The following is a 23,608-nucleotide window of genomic DNA, read 5'->3' as shown; positions in this document are numbered from 1 at the left end:
TGATATGCGAATTACGAAAATGACAAGACATTCACAATTTCTGTTCAACATTTTCAAGGATTATTAAAGAAGAAATGAGCTAGATGCAAGTCTGAAAGAAATTAAGACATGAACTAAGTTAAAACACCTGACTGAACAAGATCCACATGAGGTCTGCTCCAGTGCAATATTTGGCTATGTCTGTTCTACACAGCTTTTCGTGACACAGCTGTGTCGCTACAGCCCTGCCGCTAAAAGGCACGCAGTGTAGCCACTGTTTGTCGGCTCACCTGATGACAAAAATCTTCCATTGTCGGCAGGAGAGCTTTGAAGGAAGGCTGCTAGTGGTCTCTTTCTTCTCTCCTCTCCTCCAGAAACGGAAGGATAGGGGTGGGGATGCCGCTGGTGGCTCACTCTCCTTCGTGCCCTACCTTCCTAAGGCTCCCCCATAGTAGAGACAATTCTTTGCTCAATGAACTCTCCTTGGACTCATACAGTACTCATTCCCCATGAGACACACACCTCCACAGCATGGACACCCCCTTGCCCTCATGTCTCCAATGTGTGTACACTGCTTTATCTGTGAGAAAATAGGGAGGCAGTCCTATTGTCCAACTCCCACCAGAAGTGCATGAGCCACCTTTCCAAACCCAAGTAACCTGCAAACAAAATTGATATGAATAAACTGATATGATGAGAAGACATTTTAATTTGGATTATTTTTGAAATGCTTTGGATTTGTCTGTTTGCTTGTTTTTTCTGAATACGCAGAAGAACATCAATACAGAAAGGAGTGTCCAGCACCTCACTGTATGAAGGCAGAACTACAGTTCTGCCTCAGCTACCCTAGGACAAAACCACATAGAGAAAAACAGTTATCCTTTACTACAATGAAGCATTTAGTAACATTACTGCAGGGGCATAGACAACTTTATTTGAGGGTGCTACAGCTAAAAATAATAAAATAACAGCTGTTGATTATTATTTTCATGAGTAATTTTGTACCATGATTAAGATTGTCTATTTTTATACAACAAGATAAACTTCTATGAATACAATCCGCACATTTTTGGGTGGGCTAAAGACCCCCCAAGTCCCCACTTATCTACCCCCATGTATTGGCTGTATTGGGAAAGGTGCCGTTCTGCTACCATAGTGAGTACCATACACAGTAGTTGTAGGGTGACCAAGTGTCCGGTTTTCAACCAGAACACCTGGTCAAAAAAGGATCCCGATGGCTCTGGTCACTTTAACTGTCCAGTTGGCGGCACTGTGCAGCAGTGCCGGCAAGCTCCCTGCTAGCCTCTGCGCTACATGGCTCCCGGGAAGCAGCCGGCATGTCCCCACTCCGGCTCCTATGCATAGGGGCAGGCAAAGGGCTCTGCATGCTGCTCCCACCCCAAGCGCTGTCCCTGAAGCTCCCATTGGCCAGAAACCACCGCCAATGGAAGCTGCGGTGGCAGCACCTACAGAAAGGGCAGCACACAGAGTCGTCTGTCCAGTGCCGTGCCTCTACATAGGAGCTGGAGTGGGGGACATGCCACTGATTCCGGGAGCTGCTTGAGGTAAGTGCTGCCCAAAGCCTGCACCCCTGAGGCCCCCACCTCGTTTATACCCAACCCCCTGACCTAGCCCCGATCACCCTCCCACCTCCGAACCCCTCAGTCCCGGCCCGGAGCACCAAACCACTCATCCTGAACCCCACCCCAGAGCCCGCAGCCCTAGCCGGAGCCCTCACCCCACCCTGTGCCCCAACCCCCTGCCCCAGCCCAAATCCCCCTCCCGCCCTCCGAACCCCTCGGTCCCAACCCAGAGCACCCTCCCACATCCTAAACCCCTCATCCCCGGCCCCACAGTAGAGCTCGCACCCCCAGCCAGAGACCTCACCCCTTCTGCCCCCTAACCCCCTGCCCCAGCCCGGAACCCCCTCCCACACTCTGAACCCCTCATTTCCACCCTGGAACCCGCACCCCCAGTCCAGAGCCTGTACCTCCTCCCACACCCCAACCCCCTGCCTCAGCCCGGAGCCCCTCCCATACTCTGAACCCCCTGGCTCCACTCCCCAGCCCAGAGCCCCCTCATGCACCTCAAACTCCTCATCCCTGTCCCCAACCCAGAGCCCTCACCCCCTCCTGCACCCCAGCCCCCTGAGCCAGCCCAGTGAAAATGAGTGAGTGAGGGACAGCAAGTGACAGAGGGAGGGGGGATGGAGTGAGCAGGGGCAGGGCCTTTGAGAAGGGGTGGGGTATGGGTGGGTCCTCAAGGAAGGGTGGGCGGGGCAAGGGTGTTTGGTTTTGTGCAAGTAGAAAGTTGGCAAACCTAAGTAGCTGTGCAGAGCTGGTGTCTCCTTGAGTGCAAATTTCAAGGGCCAAACGTTTTCCCACAAATAATAAAAACCAAATTAAAAATCCATAGAATTCTGAACAAGGTTAAAATAAAAAAAAAAAAATCTATGGACCTGATTCTCAATTACACTACAGTCTCTTTTCCCCATTTTGACAGAATAAAGGGGCCTTACAGCAGGATAAAGTAAGATCACTTTACAAACTCTACATTTACTCCCAATTTAAGTGAAGTGCAAAAGGGCCTTAGTGTAAATGAACATCAAGTCTTATACAATGTAAATTAACCCTTCCACCGAAAAGTAGTTTAGCAGTCAGACACATTCTTGTTAAAAGTTTCAAGAAGAAAGGAACCTTCACAACCCTTCAGATTATTGCCTGAAAAAGTATAGAAAAAATTGCTGGAGAGGATGTGGGCTGAATGATGTGAAAAACAGACCCCTACAGCAGAGCTCCCTGGATCCTTTTCTGTGTCTCGTTTTCAAAAGTGCTATCAAAAAGACAAAATACTATTTGAAACCAGATCTTAGAACACTTCAGAGGGATGGACCACTAGCTGATAACATGAAAGCAAAACAAAAAGTGAGAGGAGACAGCAGAGGCAAACAATTTCTTTAAAACCCACATTCCCACCCAACATCAGTTACATGAGAACCTTGAATCAGTGTGTTCCTGGAGGCCCTCATTTATTTGGCAAGCACCATCTTATTTTGGAATGTGAGTATGGCAATGGAATTGCTGGAGAAGGTCAGAGAGGAGAATGTACTGGAAGACTAAACATTTATTCTTCCCCATCCCACACCATTTTGTCTTCCTAATCTGTGGGTAAACCCCGCTGCTCATGTAGATATATACATTATAGTGGAATACGACATCTGTACTGTTTATATTTAGATGTGCTCAGGGACACCATGTTAGGTACATTAATAAAAAATAAAGTTAAAATGAAAAATAAATAGATAAAAATAAATGTTTGGTTTGCTAGGAACCTTTACAAAGGATCCAATGTCTAGGCTACATAAAGTGTCAGTAGGAATGTGCTGATGTAGCTTGGACTAACAGTAAGAACACAACAGCCCACAACGTTTTGCACAATTTGGGTTGCACTCTGAGAAATGACTAAAAATATAATGACAGATTTCAGAGTAGCAACCGTGTTAGTCTGTATTCGCAAAAAGAAAAGGAGTACTTGTGGCACCTTAGAGACTGACAAATTTATTTGAGCATAAGCTTTCGTGCGCTACAGCTCACTTCATCGGATGCATTCACTCACGAAAGCTTATGCTCAAATAAATTTGTTAGTCTCTAAGGTGCCACAAGTACTCCTTTTCTTTTTGAAAATATAATGGGGTTCCACATTACCTCTCAATATCCATACAGATCAGCTGCACTCAGCCTACAAGATAGCTAGCAATTTTCCCGACTGCTAGGTCTTCAAACTCAAATCAGCACTGAGAAAAATCAAGCAGTGCTGTTTCTACCTCTTCCGAGTACACCCACCCTCAACTGTAGTAAAGATTCTATAATCAGAACTCAGCTGACAATTTTGCTGATGGATGTGCAAGGCAAATTGCAATCTAGCTTGCACTGCCACTGCTGTAATGGCTACAATAGCCCTCCAAATAAGACTTATATGGGACCTGATTGTTGCACTGGCCTTGTGTTGGCTCTCTGCACACAGAGGAATTTCACCCCAGTGTGAAACATAATAAAAATTTAATTTTGTCAGTAAACAGCTCTGACATCAAAAATCTAGGAGCAGACATGCTATGCATGAAGGTGCCATTTTAATACCTTATCGGACCATTATCACACTTCAAAACTGGTCAATTTGCTCAAGAAAGGATTTACAATAATCCAAACTTAAATAAATAAATAAAAAGCAGAGATCAGCGCTTTCAAATCTCCTGACATTTCCCAAGTTACAGTTATAACTGTCCAATAATCACTTTTTGATTTCCAATAATCATAAGAGACAGAATGGAGACAAATAGTACACCAAGGTTTTCCACCACTAGAACTGGGGCTATTTGACTATCCCCAATTCTCAAAGAAATAATAAATTACTGATTAGTCCAATAATGAAGTCTAATCAAGAGGAACTCAGTGTGAGCTAGTGGTGCTTTTAGAACATTTCTGGCCACTCAAGGAACATCAATGATTGTAAATTATATACACACATTCAGAGAGTCAGAGCATCTGTGGAATATCTGTACAATTATCAGGGATAGCCTGAGTGGTCCACAAAGACTGTGGGTCCCCCATCTTTTCGGAGGCTGAACCCAAATTTATGTGCAGCAATGGGGAAAACTGCCTGGAGTTCTACCTGCTATACAAGAGGTCACGTGAACTCCCCATCAGCCTGCAGCTGTGTGGGCCCCTTCTCAGAACTGTTTTCATGACATCCAGCCAAAGAGGACTGAGGGCAGTTCATTAAGATGCCAGTTCAATCGGCAGGCAGAAGGAAGAGGAAGAGTTGGCTCAACCTCCTCCCAGCCTAGAGTGGCAGGGTGGAAAGAGCACGTGAAGCACAGGTGCACAGGAAGGGGAGCACAGCCCTCTCCTACCTCCAGCACCAATGCTTCTTAGGGAAGAGGGGGGAAAGAGGAAAGGAAAAACCTCAATAAATGGAAGAGGCACCTCGAAAAAAGGGAAACCTGAGAGAGACACATGGGGACCTCAATGGAAGAGCAGAGAAAGAGATGGGACTCTTATGGGGGAGGTATGTGAAAATGCAAGGAACACGGGAAGTGAGTGATGGAGAGTAAGACAGTGCATGACAGATGGCTTGTCTTCGTTGCAAAATTAACTCAAGTTATAACTTGAGTCAGGTTTCAGAGTAGCAGCCGTGTTAGTCTGTATCCGCAAAAAGAACAGAAGTATTTGTGGCACCTTAGAAACTAACAAATTTATTAGAGCATAAGCTTTCATGGGCCACAGCCCACTTCATCAGATGCATAGAACGGAACATATAGTAAGATATATATCTATATATGTACCCACACACACATACAGATAAGTTGGAAGTTACCATACAAACTGTGAGAGGCTAATTAGTTAAGATGAGCCATGATCAGCAGGAGAAAAAACTTTTGTAGTGATAATCAAGATGGCCCATCTAGACAATTGACAAGAAGGTGTGAGGATACTTAACTTAAGGAAATGGATTCAATATGTGTAATGACCAAACCACTCCCAGTCTCCATTCAAACCCAAGTCAATGGTATCTAGTTTGCACACCAATTCAAGCTCAGCAGTCTCTCGTTGGAGTCTGTCCTTCAAGCCTTTCTGTTGCAAAACTGCCACCCTTAAATCTTTTACTGAGTGGCCAGAGAAGTTTAAGGGTTCTCCCACCGGCCTTTGAATGCTACGATTCCTGATGTCAGATCTGTGTCTATTTATTCTTCCACACAGAGACTGTCCAGTCTGGCCAATGAACATGGCAGAGGGGCATCGCTGGCACACATCACACTGGGAAATGTGCAGGGGAACGAGCCCCCAATGGCGTGGCTAATGTGACTAGGTCCTATGACGGCGTCACCCGAATAAACATGTGGACAGAGTTGGCATCGGGCCCCGCTGCAAGGACAGGCCCCCGGGCTAGTGTTTTCGTTCTGTGGTGCGTGGCCGCCGGCGAGCACTTGCTTCAGGCTAGGGGACTGTCTGCAAGCAAGGACCGGTCCACCCCCCCAAGACCTGCAAGAGTGAGGCATCGTTCAGGATAGGTTGTAAATCCCCGATGATGTGCTAGAGAGGCTCCAGTTGGGTGACAAAGGTGACAGCCAGCAGCGCCCTGCCACTTTCCCTGCTGGGCCTGCCCTGCAGTAGGCAACCTCTGGGCACTCCCCTGGCCCTGCCTATCTGTCTCTTCTGACCACTCAGTAAAAGATTTAAGGGTGACAGTTTTGCAACAGAAAGGCTTCAAGGACAGACTCCAAAGAGAGACTGCTGAGCTTGAATTGGTGTGCAAACTAGATACCATTGACTTGGGTTTGAATGGAGACTGGGAGTCTGGTTAGGTCATTACACATATTGAATCTATTTCCTTAAGTTAAGTATCCTCACACCTTCTTGTCAACTGTCTAGATGGGCCATCTTGATTATCACTACAAAAGTTTTTCTCCTGCTGATAATGGCTCATCTTAACTAATTAGCCTCTCACAGTTTGCATGGTAACTTCCAACTTATCTGTATGTATGTATATATCTTACTATATGTTCCGTTCTATGCATCCGATGAAGTGGGCTGTGGCCCATGAAAGCTTATGCGCTAATAAATTTGTTAGTCTCCAAGGTGCCACAAGTACTCCTGTTCTTATAACTTGAGTATTACTCCTAACTCAAATCCAATCTACATACAAAACCCCTTGAGATGCTGGCAGGCCAAATGCCAGCTCTTGCCAAGGCTGCAGGCATTAGCTAAGAACTAACAAACTCATAGCTAGGGACGAGACCAGTTCACTTATGTGTTAGTGTTGGTCAAACCAGGTTCTAGTGTTATAAGAATTTACTCAGTGTTTAGACGCTACACAATGTTTGTAAATTGCTGCACACATTAATCTTATTTGTCATGTCTGTATTCCATGCTATAAAACAATATGTAAGTTTTGCTTTATAACTTTGAAAATATTTGCTCTAAACTTGTGAACTAAGATGGGAAGTGATTTCCCTCAACCCTTCTGGAAGAACCATCAAAATCAGATGGGCCATCAAGGAACATCACAATACAAAGGATTGGTTAATGGCCCTATTGCACCTTGGAAATGGTACATGCAAGGAAGCTCCTCCTACAGACTTGGAGGATGAATGAACAAAATAAAAGACACAGGAAAATGTTCATTCTCATTGCTGTTGAACACTCACAGGGCCAGCAGCCAGAGACACCAAACTGAAGCCAGAGATCCCCGGGAGCTATCTCCTGAAAGACACCTCGAATTGATAGATCACGACAACTCTGTCATTTGTAGGATTTACACTGCAAGTTATTTGTGTGCATGTTTGCTTGCTTTAACCAGTAAATAATTCTCTTATTTATTTTTCCTTGTTAATAAACCTTTAAATAGTTTATTACAGAATTGGCTACAGGCATTGTCTTGGTGCAAGAGCTGGGGTACCAATTGAGCTGGGTAAGTGACTGGTCTCTTGTGACCGGAGACAATCTGAATATCGTGTGTGATTTTTGGAGTAAAAATGACCATTTATCATCAGCTCCAACTTGGATGGGTAGTAAGATAGCCTGGAGTGTCTAAGGGGACTGTCTATGACTCTATGGTGAGACTGTTAGAGTGATTCAGGAGTTCACATTTGCCACTGGCTTGGTGAAATCTAATGATAAAACTTACCCCCAGTTTCGGGTGTCTGCCCTGAGGTTGGAACTCACAGTCATGAGCCACTTCAGATAGTGTGACACCCCTCATCTCAAGTGTGGTGGTGTTTTCAATTCAAGTTGACTGGACTGTTATGGGGTACAGGGTAAAGATCAAGTAAGCACAACTTGTTAACTGCTTACATGACCATTCTGCAGTATGGACACAGGCACAGTTCCACTCACATGCCATTAATTGTCCAATGCCTTCCCATACTTCCCCCATGTGCCCAGAAAGGACCAACAAGTTCTCCCACAATTCACCAGGAAAGAATTCTTAGAATGGCTCAGCTTACTGTAGTACAAATAAGCAGGGGATATGCCCCTAGAAGTCTTAGGGCTACTACACATGAGTGAGTGCAGCACCAGTGTGGACACAGTTGCTCAAGTATTACTTTGCAGTGTGTCCACTCTCACTCAAGCTACGCTAACTTGAGAGAAATAAGTCTAGGATAACTTGAGTTAACTTTGCGGAGACAACATACCAGAGATGGTAGTAAAAATGAGAGAAAGAGTGAAAAGGAAGGAGATGCTGCTTTTCAGACAAAGGCAGGGGAAGTGGAAAGAAAGGAGACCAAATAAAAAAAAAGAGAGGTTGGAGATTAAGAAACTGAATAACGGAAAAACAAGAAACACAACTTTTTGACTAGTGAAAGCAATTTAAGGACCTTTATTTTATTGTAAAAAGAAAAGGAGTACTTGTGGCACCTTAGAAACTAACAAATTTATTAGAGCATAAGCTTTCGTGAGCTACAGCTCACTTCATCGGATGCAGCGAATACAGACTAACACGGCTGCTACTCTGAAACCTATTTTATTGTAGTTGCCTGGCAGACATCCTAAATTGTTGTAAGTATGGGAAAGAAAGGGATGCTTATTTAGAGTACTTACGTTATATTAATGCTGCTGACTACTCTGGATTCTGCAGTCTGGGCCCCATGGATAACAGTTAGACTTTATAATTTATTTTTTTACTAAATTGACAAATACAAGCTGCTCTTTTGTGGTGTGTGTGTGTGTGTGCATGCACTTCTGCGCTTCTCCACCCATCACTTTATCTTCCTGATTTATTCTCCTCTGTTTCTTTTCTTTTTCTGCAGCATCTCCCTAAAAGAAGTTGGTAGGTTTCCTTTGCTTATTTCCATGCTACTCCCTTTACAAGGATGGAACAGGAAGAGGTGAGAAGGAGATCCTTCCAAACTGCAGACACAGCAGCAGGGACAAGAGTGGTCATTAGCCTATCTGGATCTTTTCTCCGGCTATGTCTACACTGTAACGTAAAGCCCAGAGTTTGAACTCAGGCTCAAGCCTAACCCCTTTCTGTCTACACACAAATCACACTGACCCAGGGCTCAGACGCAGGATCACAGCACCCATGGGGGTGCAGGGTCCAAGCCTGAGTCAAGCCAGAAGCCAGGTTTCAAGTCCTATTGCTTGAAGGGAAGGGTTTGGAATGGGGGCTGGAAAGAGGTGGGGCAGGGGTGGGGCCTCATGGAAGGGGTTGAGTGGGGGGCGGGGCTGTGGCTGCAGGTGGGGGTCAGTGATGCGGCCCTCAGGCCAATGTACTAGTCCTCATGTGGCCCTCGTGGTCATTTCAGTTTGAGATCTCCTGAACTAGCACAAAGAATCAGTTCATTAGCCCTCCCGGAAACTTAAGGCCACTAACCTAGCCCGGAAAGCTTTTGCCCACTTTGTGCAGATGGTTTCCTTAAATGGATTAAACCTTTAACATGAAAGTGGTCATATGCTTTAAAGATGCCATCTGCTTTTCTCTGCTTGTGTCATAGAGCAGAATAGGACACATGTCAGATAGGCTATTCATGAGGACGGATGCCATCTAGCTCAGAGTTGACTTAAAAGGAAGTTGGATCAGGCACTTTCTGAGCAAGATTTGTTAACAATTTGGCACAAAAGAAGGTGAGTAATGTGTTCCCTTGATGTTCCTGAGACTGTAAGCTTTTCAGAGCAAGAATTCTTTTTTTGTGTTTTTGTATAGCGCTTAGCACAGTGGGGTCCTGGTCTAAGACTAGGACTCCTACACGCCACCTCAACACAAATAAAAAATAAAAATAATAATAAATAATTCATGTAAGGATCCAAGGATGTGGTCCTAGAATTCAGGAGGCCATAGATTGCTGATGCCCCCTTGTCACCACCAAGGGAGATAGCTGAAGCAGCATCTCACTAATCCTGGAAGGCCAGATCCCACAGGAAATCCTATCAGAGTTCCCAACCCCTGAGGCTGCCTGATTGGCTCACACCAATTTAAATCTGGAAGTGACTTTGGGTGGGCTCATTGGTGCCGACTCCATGGGTGCTCCGGAGCTGGAGCACCCATGGGAAAAAAAGCAGCCCCATCCATCAGCTCCTTCCCCTCCCTCCTAGCACCTCCCATCTGCCGCGATCAGCTGTTCACAGCATGCAGGTGGTGCTGCAGGTAAGAGGGAGGAGCGGGGGAAGGAAGAGGCGAGGGAGGGGGCAGAACAGGGTAGGAAGAGGCAGGGTGGGGTGGAGCAGGCACGAGGGCTTGGGGGAAGGGGTAGAGTAGGGGCAGGGCCTGGAGCGGAGCAAGGATCAAGCACCCACCAGGAACTGGGGAAGTCAGCACCTCTGAATGGGCTGTCTGAGCAACTTTGCAGACTCCTTGCTGCTAATGCTGCCACATTACTAGATCCTGCTCTTGCCTGTCTCGCTCAATCTGCATCCAACCCTGCTCTGGCTCCTAGTTTCTGCCTCGCGCCTGCCCTAACTCCCATCATGTCTCTCCTCCAGCTCCTGACCTTATGCCTCACTCCTGATCATCAGCTACCGATCCTGGCTCTGATCCCCAGCTCCAACTTCTGAGTCTGACTGGCACCAAAAGACTTCTCTCGTTATTAGACTTTTCTTTCTGTTTAGCCCGAAAGGGTTGGACTACAATATGTGACCCAGCCAGAGGGCTGAACCGAAAGAGGACCGACCCCACAGAAAGGAGCTGTAGAAGAAAGGGGGACCATTGGCCCCACCCCTTCCTGACCACTAGCCAGTCACCTTTCACAATACAGTAATGAGAAATGTAAGTTACATGCATTACTCGTTACAGTCTATGCTGTAGTAACAAGTAGTCTCTTCATAATGTTCCCTAGTGTGCTTTAACATAATACTGTTTCAGACAACACAACATTAAAGCACACTAGGGAACCTTTAGTGCACACCAGCACAGTTTACACAGACCAATTAATGTGTAACACATTAGTGTGCTTTAGAAATCACACTATCGTAGTCCATCTTACTGCTCCATCCATGTAGACAAGCCCTTCGATACAAAGTAACCATTTCTGGTGTTATTCTAGTATTTATTGGATAAACACCTATATCTTTTGCTGTTGTAATAGTATCAGAAGTGTTTTATCAGTTGAAACCTAAAATCAGAGGCCATGCCAAAGTGATACAAATATTATTCAACAATCGGCTAATTAGATCATGACATACAATACCCTAGGGGAATGCCATCTGGCAGATGTTGCAAATGTCATCCTAGCTGTGTTTGACCTGTAATTCTTTGTATACTGTATTCAGAACAAATTCCCACAGGCAGTTTTTCCTCATTTCATATAGACTAAAAATCACACCAATTTCATTACAATTGCAGCTGGTCCAATAACCAGCCCCCACTATTTTTTCCTAGGTGATTTAACAACCCATCAAGGGGTGCAATCAACTACACATTTAGCAACATAACAACAAGACATGGATTTGACAACTCAGAGAAGCAAAGTACTAATATTATTATTTTGTTTATAAGGATAGCACCTAGAGGCCTCAGCCCAGGACAAGCCCCCATTGTTCTAGATATTGCACAAAAAGACATAGTAAATGACAGTCCCAGCCCCCAAAGAGCTTACAATGTAAAGTCAATACATAGCAGTTTGTTAAAACAATGAGGATATGGGCAGAGGAAAGCTATGGGTAGGTGTCCTAATAGGATGTTTAGCCAAGAATAGCTATATGCTCAATGCTTAGGTGAAATAAGCCCCTCCATCAGAAGTAGTCACAGTAACAGCAACAGGCCATTTGCTGGGCTCTTATTACTTGGCATTTCCTGTAAGCATCCCAGAGGGGATAGGTCTATGCATTCTTTCATCATAAACTTTGTAGGTTTCGTAGGCTGCAAAGAATCCTAGAGGTGATACTTCCACCCCTGTTTTCTGGTAGTTCAATAGTCCATGTCTTGCTAACAAAAGATCTACTCTTAGCCAAACTAATAGAAACACTTCACCTTTTTTTAATGTGAATATAGTGCAGAAGAAAAGTAATGGATTGACAGCCCTGGTGACTAAAGTCCTTTATTAATCCACCAACAGTAGAAGAAGCTTCATCATGTTGCCCCATGATTGACCTTAACCTGGGTGGACTATCTCAAAGAGTAAGAAAGTAACTATGGGAGACTCCACTGGTCTGGCCTGCTGACAATACCAAAAATGGTATCAATTACTGTGGTGTGGACATCGATCTATGAGAAAATGGAGTGAGATCAAACTTGTTTCACACAGGCCACCACAGAGCTACCAATCCAGGTTGTATCTGAACCAAAGAACTAGAGATGAAAGAATCTATATCCAATTTCCAAGCCTCTGAGCCATCTAGACCATGTGTTTTGCTTTGTTAAAATGTCGTCCTTACAGTTTAGATATTTATGTATCTCTCTATCTCAAAAAACAGAAACTAAGGGCATGTCTTCCTTAGCAAGTAGTCGCGACACCAGCGCTAGGAGAGAGCTCTCCCAGTGCTATAAAAAAAACCCACCTCCACGAGGGAAATAGCTCCCACCGCTGGGAGTGCGGCACCCAGCACTGGTGCACTGTTTACACTGGCACTTTACAGCGCTGAAAGTTGCAGCACTCAGGGGGGTGTTTTTTCACACCCCTGAGCAAGAAAGTTGCAGCGCTGTAAAGTGCCAGCGTAGACAAGCCCAAAGAGAAGTGTACAAATTCCCCCGTGTGTGTATTTCAGTAAAATCTATAGGAGATCCTGTTGGGCAAGATATGCAGATATTTTCTGTCTCAGGTCACTGGCTTGTCTACTGAACATCTGGAAAATGAGAAAGACAAAATCTGCTAAAGGAATTAATTACATTTAGGCAAGTAAGTCCATATCTTGCCTCTCATTAGCTCCTGATGCCATTTCCCTCTCTCCTGTCATATGAAAAATCTCAGGACAAATGTCTGTCCTCTCAGACCTTCAGTAAATCAGGAATTAATCTGGATAGATGCAACGCAGAAGCAGAGGCAGGTTGCTGCTAGACTGTCCTAAAAGTGAAAATCTATCCCAGTAATGAGAAACATTGGTTCCATTTTTACAGGTCAAAGGTATTTTTTATTTTAAAGATGTCTTTGGCTTGACAATTTATACATCTCTGTCAAATACCTAAAGGCTCTGACTTAAAGGAATATCATCACCCATTTAAAAACAAGTACATGCCAACATGGAGTTTAAATTGGTTTAGGTACTACACTGACCTCTGAAATGCCCTGCCAATTTTTGTGGTTTTACAACCAATCATTTTCACCTCTTCTCCCACTGCAAAGCCCATCCCCCTAATCTCCAGTAATGGCTCGCTCCCAATATCCACTATTGTTTCTATAAAAAGAACAGGAGTACTTGTGGCACCTTAGAGACTAACAAATTTATTTGAGCATAAGCTTTCGTGGGCTACAGCCCACTTCATCGGATGCATAGAATGGAATATATAGTAAGAAGATAGATAGATAGATAGATAGATAGATAGATAGATAGATACACACACACACATACATACACGCACATACACACATACAGAGAACATGAAAAGGTGGAAGTTGCCAGACCAACTCTAAAAGGCTAATTAAGATGAGCTATTATCAGCAGGAGGGAAAAAAACTTTTTGTAGTGATAATCAAGATGGCCCATTTCAGACTGAACATTTCCTGAAGAGGTCCCCTGACCAGGCAGACTTCCCCCCACAGCAAATCTGTCGTCTCTTCCTTCAATTATGCCATTTTCCTCATCAAAAAGCATGATTTCTCCACCATCCATCCATTCCCACGGTCTCTGATGCCTATTTGTTACCTTTAACTCCCTCCTTAAAATCTTTCCCTGTAGGAAAAAAATGTATAACCACCAGAAAAATTAGGACAATGGAACAAGCTCCTGTGGGAAGCTCTGAAACTGCCATCATTGGAGGTATTTAAAGCTACAGTCAGCCAACACAGGTTTGGCTTGGATATAATGAAATCAGCACTTCCATAATGCAGGTGGTGGACTAGATAATCCACAAGAGGTGCTGTCCAACCCAAATGGTTCTATAAAGTCCAATTTCAAAAGCAATAAAAGCTGTCTTCTGGGATATTTCCTTATCAAGCAATGATGTCAGAACTGCAGAATGGGCTTTAACAAGCATTTCCTTTCTGACTATGTATGTAGGAAGTGAAGTTTGGGTTTCTTTGTCCTTTATTAAACTTTGTGTATTTTAAAATAAATATAAAAAATTAGGGGGGTGTTCAAAGAGCAACAAAATTAAGTAAGCAGCAGGAGAGACTGGCTTAGGAGGAAAGAATAAAAGATCTAAATATATTATATATCTTAACAAAGCAGCGATTAAGCAGGGTCATTGTAATAGCCTATAAGTACCTGAATGACGTAAAACAACAAGAGAGAAGAGGAATTATTAAATGCAGAGACACACCAGGAAGATATTAAGAAAAAGAAAATTTAGGTTAAAATATGAGGTGAAACTTCCATGCAAGATCTAGATGGTAGAACAGTCTCCAAAAGGAAGAGATGGAATGAAGCCCAGCCCTGGAAATATTTAATACCATAACTCACAAAGCTTTAGAAAATTTATTGTAGGGAACTATCTTGTACTGACCACGGATGATCTAACACGTTATTTTCCAAACGTTTTACTAAGGGGAACCACCAACTGCATTTTGTCTTTTTTTATGACCCCCCATTAAGTATATGAATCCTCTACCCCAGCACTGCAACCCTAATACCAGTCCACTGTAAAGAGGCGGCACAGGAAGAAAGGGGGCGGAGGCTGGAGAGCAAGCCCATCCTTCACTCATCCCGCAGGTAAAGCTTCTGTCCCATGGCACTGGGGATGAGCCTGGCTCCCTGATCTGAGCGTTGTATGTGGATTGCAATACCACTCGGGTTTCATCTGGCCACCCCTCGGTGATGCCAGAGGGGCAGCTGAGTCAAACTTGAGCAAGTGCTGTGGAAAGGAGGGGCAGCTTGGCCAAACTTAAGTGATACTGTGACCCTGGGTGTCAGGTCATAAGGTCCAGATGTGGGACATGGGCCCAGACCCATGGCACAGGACCTGCCACTGTGCAGTGAGTGAAGTGCAGGCTTGCTCTCCAGTGCCCTCCCACCCTACCCCCGGGGCTACCCCTCTGCACTAGATCAGGAGAAGCATATGTTTGTCTAGGCCAGGGCCCAGTGATGTGCTAATCCACCCTGGATGTGGTGACCCCTCTAGAACCTTCCCAGGACCCACCCATTGACCTAACAGGGTCTCCTATTGTCTCCTGTTCATTAACTGAGATTTCAAAAAATCCTATGTTACAATATAAATAACAATTATAACAACAAGAAGTTATTTTCTTATGCTATCTCTTACTTTAGACAAGCACACTTCTTTTCTCTATGCTGTGATTGTAACATTTGATTTTACTAATTAGGTTACTCATATAATATCTTGAAATAAGGTCATTGGATTTCAGTACACTAGTTATCATGGAAACAGGAAGGCTACAGTCAACTACTGTAAGAAGCCAGTTTGGAGATAAATTACCCATGTCCTTGTATAGTGTGACAAAGCTCTGTCCTTGCCTCCGTGGGTCCCGCATTTCCTGGAGGATTTTGCTAGCCTCAGAGGCTCACTGTGATCCTCCACATAACCCTTCTTTCTCTAGAGACAAGGGTCACAGTCTACTGAGCCATTTTCATCATAAGCCAGCGAGGGAGGTGAGGAGAAGATATCCTTCCTTGCACAGTCTCTGTTGTCTCTCAGTCTCAGTGATTAAACAGGGGGCAAAGGTGGGAGGGGAAGCCCGGGCCCACCCTCTACTCCGGTCTCCAGCCCAGGGACCCTAATAGTATCAGCTATGGTAACTGACCTTTTAGAAACATGCCATGTACAATTCCCTGGGCCACTTCCCTCACAGCAGCCCTCACTTCCTCAAGCTCCACTTCACCCTTACCTCAGGGCCTCCTTCCTTGTGCCTGATATGGTGTGTACTACTCAACCTCTCCAACAGCGCAACTTCTTCCCACAGCTCCTGACATGCACTCCCACCTGACTGACTGGGAGACTTTTAACTAGTTTCAGCCAACCCCTGATTGGCTTCATGTGTCCCAATCAACCTAGCCTTCTCCCTGCCTTCTGGAAAGTTCTTAATTGGCCCCAAGTGTCTTAATTGACCTGGAGCAGCTGCCATTTCACTTATCCTGGTACCAGGGATTTGTTTAGCCTGGAGCTAATATACCTATCTCCCACTACTCTTCCATAGCCATCTGGCCTTGCCCCATCATATATCCCACCCCCTGCTCAACACCATAGAGTTGGGCAACTTGGCAGACCATCAGCATTGCCATGGTGGCATCCAGTCCTGTGCCGTATGCGGAACTGGAATGGTTGGAGGGATAAGAACCACCTGGTGACCCTTCCATTCTTTTCCTTATTCCGCTGCATCCACTGGAGGGGTGCATAGTCCGTCACAAGAGTAAATCGCCGGCCTACGAGGTAATAACGCAGTGTCTCCATAGCCCATTTGACAACAAGGCATTCTCTCTTTACTACTGCATATTTCTGTTCTCTTGGGAGAAGCTTTCTGCTTAGGTAGAGGATTGGGTGTTCCTCTTCTCTCACCATTTGTGACAGAACTGCTCCCAAACCCACCTCAGAAGCATCTGTTTGTAAAACAAATTCCCTGTTAAAGTCCAGGGCTATGAGTCTGGGGTCGTTACAGAGGGCCATCTGAAGGTCTGTAAATGCCCCCTCTGCTGCGTCGGTCCACTTTACCATGTCTGGACCTTCGGCCTTCACCAGGTCCGTTAGGGGACTTGCCCTATTGGCGAAGTGGGGAATAAACTGTCGGTAGTAGCCTACCACACCTAGGAACACACGGTCCTACTTCTTTCGGATCGGTCGGGGCCAATTTTGAATTACCTCTAGCTTATTCGTTTGGGGCTTCACTATGCCCCTTCCCACAATATATCCCAGGTACCTAGCCTCTGCTAGCCCTATGGCGCATTTAGCGGGATTAGCAGTGAGGCCAGCCCGCCTTAAGGTGCGCAGTACTGCCTCAACTTTCTCCAAGTGGGTTCCCCAGTCTGGCGTATGGATGATGACATCATCTAGGTATGCAGCTGCATAACTAGTATGGGGGTGCAGCAGCTTATCCATGAGGGGCTGGAATGTGGCTGGGGCCCCATGTAGCCCAAAAGGGAGGAGGGTGTACTGGAATAGCCCATCCGGGGAGGAGAATGCTGTCTTTTCTTTAGCTTCTTTGGTCAGAGGAATCTGCCAGTACCTTTTTGTCAGATCCAGTGTAGTCAAGAATCGGGCACTACCCAGTCGGTCAACCAATTCGTCGATGCGTGGTATGGGGTATGCATCAAACTGGGATATTTCATTCAGTCAGCGAAAATCATTACAGAATCTCATGGTACCGTCAGGTTTAGGCACTAGAACAATTGGACTGGACCACTGACTGTAAGATTCTTCAATAACCCCTAATTCTAATATTTTCTTTACTTTGGCCTTGATTTCCTCTCTTTTAGCTGCTGGGATTCGGTAGGGTCTAAATGTTACCTTGGCTCCGGGAATCATGCGGATATGGTGATAGGTCTCAGTTGTCCGCCCTGGTTTTGTAGAGAACATCTCTCTGTTGCAATTAATCATGTCGGCTGCCTCAATCTTTTGGATCGGCATCAAGTCAGATGATATCCTCACTTGCTCGTGTAAGTTATCCTCATGGGGAAGGGTCTCCTGCATGACTAAGCATGTCTCTCGATCGTGCCAAGGTTTTAGAAGACTGATGAGGTAAATTTGCTCTGATTTCCGGCGGCCTGGCTGCCGCACCTTATAGTTCACCTCTCCCATGGCTTCGATTATTTCGTAGGGTCCCTGCCACTGGGCCAACAGTTTACTTTCTGCTGTGGGCACCAGTACCATCACCCGATCCCCTGGTTGGAACCGTCGAAGTTTCGCTTGGTGGTTATAATGGGTTCGTTGGGTCTCCTGTGCTCTCTCTAAGAGTTCCCATACAATAGGCGTAACTCGGGCTATCCGATCTCTCATCTGCAGTACATGCTCAACTGTGTTCCTTCCGGGATTTGGCTCCTCTTCCCAGGCTTCTCTGGCTATATCCAATATGCCCCAAGGGTGGTGCCCATATAGTAGTTCGAATGGAGAGAAACCCATGGAGGCTTGCGGAACCTCCCGGATGGCGAATATGAGGTAAGGCAATAGGGTATCCCAATCTTTCCCATCCCGGCTCACCACTTTCCTGATCATGGCCTTGAGGGTCCTATTGAACCTTTCCACAAGGCCATCTGTTTGCGGGTGGTATACAGAGTGCCGTAGAGTTTGTACATGGAGCAACGAACAGAGATCTTTCATCAACTTGGATATGAAAGGTGTCCCTTGATCAATATCTCCTTGGGTAGCCCAACCCGGGCAAAGATCTGTACCAGCTCCTTAGCTATTGTCTTGGAAGCTGTGTTGTGCAGGGGAACAGCTTCCGGGTACCGGGTTGCATAGTCCAGTACAACAAGCACATGTTGGTGGCCCCGAGCTGTCTTCTCTAGGGGCCCTACCAGATCCATGGTTCAAAAGGAACCTCTATTATTGGAAGAGATATCAAAGGAGCCCGCAAGTGCGGGCGAGGGCTATATAACTGACACTCCGGACAAGAGGTGCAGTATCGCCAGACATCTTCATGTACTCTTGGTATTTCCACTCATGGAACCTCTGGGCCCTTACCGCTGTCGTTACCCCTGCTCGTGCTAGGATCTCTGCCTTCAGACGAGTATAGTCAGTGGCATCTGTGGCAGGCAAGTCAAAGTAGGCCTTCTGGGCCTCTCCACACAAAAAAGGGGCGAGGATGCTGGCCAACTACTCCTGGGGCCACACTTCACGCTGAGCAGTCCTTTCGAATGAGAGAAGATATGCCACTACGTCATCTCTTGACAACATCTTTGGCAGACAACCAGTTGCCCTCAGGGTTTGCATCCCGTCGGACCCCTGGGCCTGAGTGGTGAGGATCTTCAGCTGGTCCACCACCTCTCTCAAGAGAGCACAATCTTGGGTCGCCTTGCTCATCAATAATTGATTGGTTTCCTGCTGTAGCCACATAGACTCCTGTTGTGCCATTGCCTGAACCCGGGTGGCCTCCTGCTGGCCTGCCGTGGTTTATACCAGAGCTCTTACCACCTCCTCCATTGTGGTACAAAGCAAACAAACAAAAACCAAAACAAAAATAAACCAAACCCCCAGTGCACTTTTTTTTAAAACCTCTTTCTTCCACCACGCTGTGAACTTCTAAAACCAGTTGTGACAAAGCTCTGTCCTTGCCTCCGTGGGTCCCGCGTTTCCTGCTGGATTTTGCTAGCCTCAGAGGCTCACTGTGACCCTCCACATAACCCTTCTTTCTCTAGAGACAAGGGTCACAGTCTACTGAGCCATTTTCATCATAAGCCAGCGAGGGAGGTGAGGAGAAGTTATCCTTCCTTGCACAGTCTCTGTTGTCTCTCAGTCTCAGTGATTAAACAGGGGGCAAAGGTGGGGGGGGGAAGAGCCCGGGCCCACCCTCTACTCCGGTCTCCAGCCCAGGGACCCTAAAAGTATCAGCTATGGTAGCTGACCTTTTAGAAACATGCCATGTACAATTCCCTGGGCCACTTCCCCCACAGCAGCCCTCACTTCCTCAAGCTCCACTTCACCCTTACCTCAGGGCCTCCTTCCTTGTGCCTGATATGGTGTGTACTACTCAGCCTCTCCAACAGCGCAACTTCTTCCCACAGCTCCTGACATGCACACCCAGCTGACTGACTGGGAGGCTTTTAACTAGTTTCAGCCAGCCCCTGATTGGCTTCAGGTGTCCCAATCAACCTAGCCTTCTCCCTGCCTTCTGGAAAGTTCTTAATTGGCCCCAAGTGTCTTAATTGACCTGGAGCAGCTGCCATTTCACTTATCCTGGTACCAGGGATTTGTTTAGCCTGGAGCTAATATATCTATCTCCCACTACTCTTCCATAGCCATCTGGCCTTGCTCCATCACCATCGTTATGGTTCTAGCACAATTGTTGTGTGTGCCTGACTTAGACTAAAAAGGCAAAGGGCCTGTAGGCTATTTTCATGTTAGCATGCAGATCTGCAAACAAACAGCAGTTCACCCCAATGCGCTATTATCTGGGGGTACTCTAGTTAGGTTCATGTATGGTAGCATTGTCTGAGTACAGCTTCTTTACAAGCAAACAGAGAATATGATGGGCTAGATGATGCGGTCAGTCACTGTGGGGAGTCATCTACTTTTCTGAAAGTCTTTATCGACACAAACAGCTGATCAGTAAGCTCAATTTAATTATTTTTTAAAGTAGTTAATCTAGTGCTTGTGGAAACTGCTGAGTGGTCTATGGGAATTCTGTAGAAGGGGCAGAGCCCCTGAACAGCCATCACCACAAATAATAGATTCCTCTTCCAAAGAGGGGAGGGTCCATAAAAGACCAGAGAGCAACAAAAAATCAGAAGTGTAAGCTAGAGATGGGATCAGAGGTGTAACAAAAGGGTCACCAAGTAGAGAACCCCAGACAGTACACAGTGCTCAAAAACAAGATTTAAGGAGCCAGTAGAAACATTCCAGCAAATGAGTGAACAAATGAAAGCAAGGAATATAGGCCCACAGTCATACCAAGTCTCCCCTAGATTGAACCTCTTCCTGGATTTATAAATGGCTGGCTTGGCTAATGACAGGAAGGGGGTTGTGAGCTTGTCTCTGGAATTAAGGGGGCTTTGGGATGGGTTGATCAAAAATTAAAATATGTTGGAGGAGAAAGTGCAACCAAAATCTGAGGTTCAGCTTCTGAAGGAGGCAGAAGAGGGGCTACCGCCTGGCACACTGGAGTGAAGCACTCATGAGCTCTCCCTCTTGCCACAGAATAGACGGGCATCAAGGCAACTCTGTGAACCAGAAAGGTACAGATTGCAATGGAGACTAAAACCCTTCACTGGACAGGAGCATCATGAGTAGCTGCCATACAAGCTTTCCCATGAAGCCTCACTAACGTATTCCAACCCTGACCTGAAAAGAACACCTTTAAGGGTAGCTCAGTCAAAATGCCCACAGCATGTCTGTGGAGAACACCAACAAAGATGTCAGCCAGTACAGCAGTGATAGTGGTTTTAACAAGGTTGACAGAAAGTGGAGTGAGATCAACTTGTTTCATATTGGCCACCGAACCAATCATCAGATAGCAGAAACTTTTGGTCACTACCACCCTCGCCAACCAATGTCAGTTTCTAATGGGAGTTCACAATATTGCTTAGGTCACAAGGAGCCTCAAATCTAATCTCATCAACATTATTGTTAATAACATGAACCCCCCCCACAGCTTGTCAAAACTAGTAACCTTTACTCAGGGGAATCAGGCAGTATGAATATTTCCTGTCAGAATCCAGATGCCCTGGCCAAGTGCAGAAGAGGGGGACTAGAGAGTAAACTCCTGTACCCAGCCTATCAGTCTCATACTTTTTTTTAATTAGAATTTGTCAGCACTAAAAGTAAAACAAGACAATGCCAAGTCATGTACTATATAGATTCATCGATATTAAGGTCAGAAGGGACCATTATGATCATCTAGTCTGACCTCCTGCACAATGCAGGCCACAGAATCTCACCCACCCACTCCTGCGATAAACCACTCACCTATGTCTGAGCTACTGAAGTCCTCAAATCATGGTTTAAAGACTTCAAGGTTCAGAGAATCCTCCAACAAGTGACCCGTGCCCCATGCTACAGAGGAAGGCAAAAACCCCCCAGGGCTTCTTCCAATCTGCCCTGGAGGAAAATTCCTTCTTGACCCCAAATATGGTGATCAGCAGAACCCTGAGCATATGGGCAAGATTCACCAGCCAGATACCCAGGAAAGAATTCTCGGTAGTAACTCAGATCCCACCCCATCTAACATCCCATTACAGACCATTGAGCCTATTTACCATGAATAGTTAAAGATCAATTAATTGCCAAAATCATATTATCCCATCATACCATCTCCTCCATAAACTTATCGAGTTTAATCTTGAAGCTAGATAGGTCTTTTGCCCCCACTGCTTCCCTTGGAAGGCTATTCCAGAACTTCACTCCTCTGATGGTTAGAAACCTTCCTCTAATTTCAAGTCTAAACTTCCCGATGGCCAGTTTATATCCATTTGTTCTTGTGTCCACATTGGTACTGAGTTTAAATAATTCCTCTCCCTCTCCAGTATTTATCCCTCTGACATATTTATAGAGAGCAATCATATCTCCTCTCAACCTTCTTTTGGTTAGACTAAACAAGTCAAGCTCCTTGAGTCTCCTTTCATAAGACAGGTTTTCCATTCCTCAGATCATCCTAGTAGCCCTTCTCTGTGCCTGTTCCAGTTTGAATTCATCCTTCTTAAACATGGAAGACCAGAACTGCACACATATTCTAGTGAGGTCTCACCAGTGCCTTGTATAACGGTACTAACACCTCCTTATCTCTATATATATTGTTGTGTGGTGAGACTGTTCTATCAGAGGTATTATAACTTAGCCAGTCCTCATAGAGTTAATATTTTTATTTGTGTTCTGTGATCCTGATAGTTAAAATAGTAGCACACAAAAGTAGAGATTTTTTTTTAATATTTCCAAAAGTCTATTTTCAAACTGTGACTTAACAGTCATGACATATTATTACCCCTTGATTACATTCAACTATGAAACAGGATGTTTTTTCCTGTCATCTTACTGTCTCCCCATCAAGTCCTTTAGTGTTTGAGTCAGTGCAATCAGAGACCCCTGCAGATATTGTCCTATCTGTCTTTTGAAGACCAAGTGTCAAAAGCTCTCATTAGCATAAGAATTACCTCATCTTCTAGTAACCAGGCAGATATAAGATTTCAGAGTAGCAGCCCTGTTAGTCTGTATCCACAAAAAGAAAAGGAGTACTCATGGCACCTCAGAGACTAACAAATTTATTTGAGCATAACTTTCGAGGCAGATAGTTTCTCTTTTTACGAACAGGTCTTTCCTTTGTTACAGAGGACCAGTTTACAGGAATCCTTTCAGATACAGATGGCCCTCCCATATCCTTCAAGTTCTGAATCCACCATCATTAATCATTCTTGTCTCTTTTTAAATAAGCATAAAACATCATGCTTTAACATGTCACCTGAGCAAGTGCCAGGAGACAGAACTCAGCAGCTATCCACCAATAGTAAGGTTTATTCAGATACAAGATATCAAGTAAAATCCTCAAGGAGGTTCCTCTCATTTTATTTGTCAGTAATATCTACACCTACTATATGGCACTGTATAATCAGTCACCAAGTCAGTATTATTTAATTTAAATATACATATCATTGGGCAGAATTGAAAATTGGACCTTGTGCATTCACTACTCACAACCACATATTCAGATACACCAATACACATACACGAGTGCACACATAAACACCCTGTGTTTCGGCAACAATAAAATATCCAGATGTGCCTTTATAATTAAGACAGTGAAGCACGTAAAAAAGGACTTGTTTTTTAAAGATCATCTTCCTTTGTTTATATGTAAGTCTGCCTGCCCACTTCACTGATCATTAACAGGAGACATCATATGTGACAACACTTGCTCATGCCATGCCTTTAGGTCATCATAAGTGAA

The 23,608-nt window shown here is 45.1% G+C and overlaps 1 protein-coding gene across 8 annotated transcripts in view; it reads right to left on the bottom strand.

Moving 5' to 3' along the window:
• The window catches only part of TULP4 (TUB like protein 4), a 273,173-nt gene that overhangs the window by 112,165 nt on the left and 137,400 nt on the right, over nucleotides 1-23,608 (bottom strand). The gene's annotated exons all lie outside the window — the stretch shown is intronic.

This window comes from Dermochelys coriacea, chromosome 3, assembly GCF_009764565.3.
Source record: "Dermochelys coriacea isolate rDerCor1 chromosome 3, rDerCor1.pri.v4, whole genome shotgun sequence".
NCBI classification, from domain to species: domain Eukaryota; kingdom Metazoa; phylum Chordata; order Testudines; family Dermochelyidae; genus Dermochelys; species Dermochelys coriacea.
This window is presented reverse-complemented; position numbering and strand designations above follow the sequence as displayed.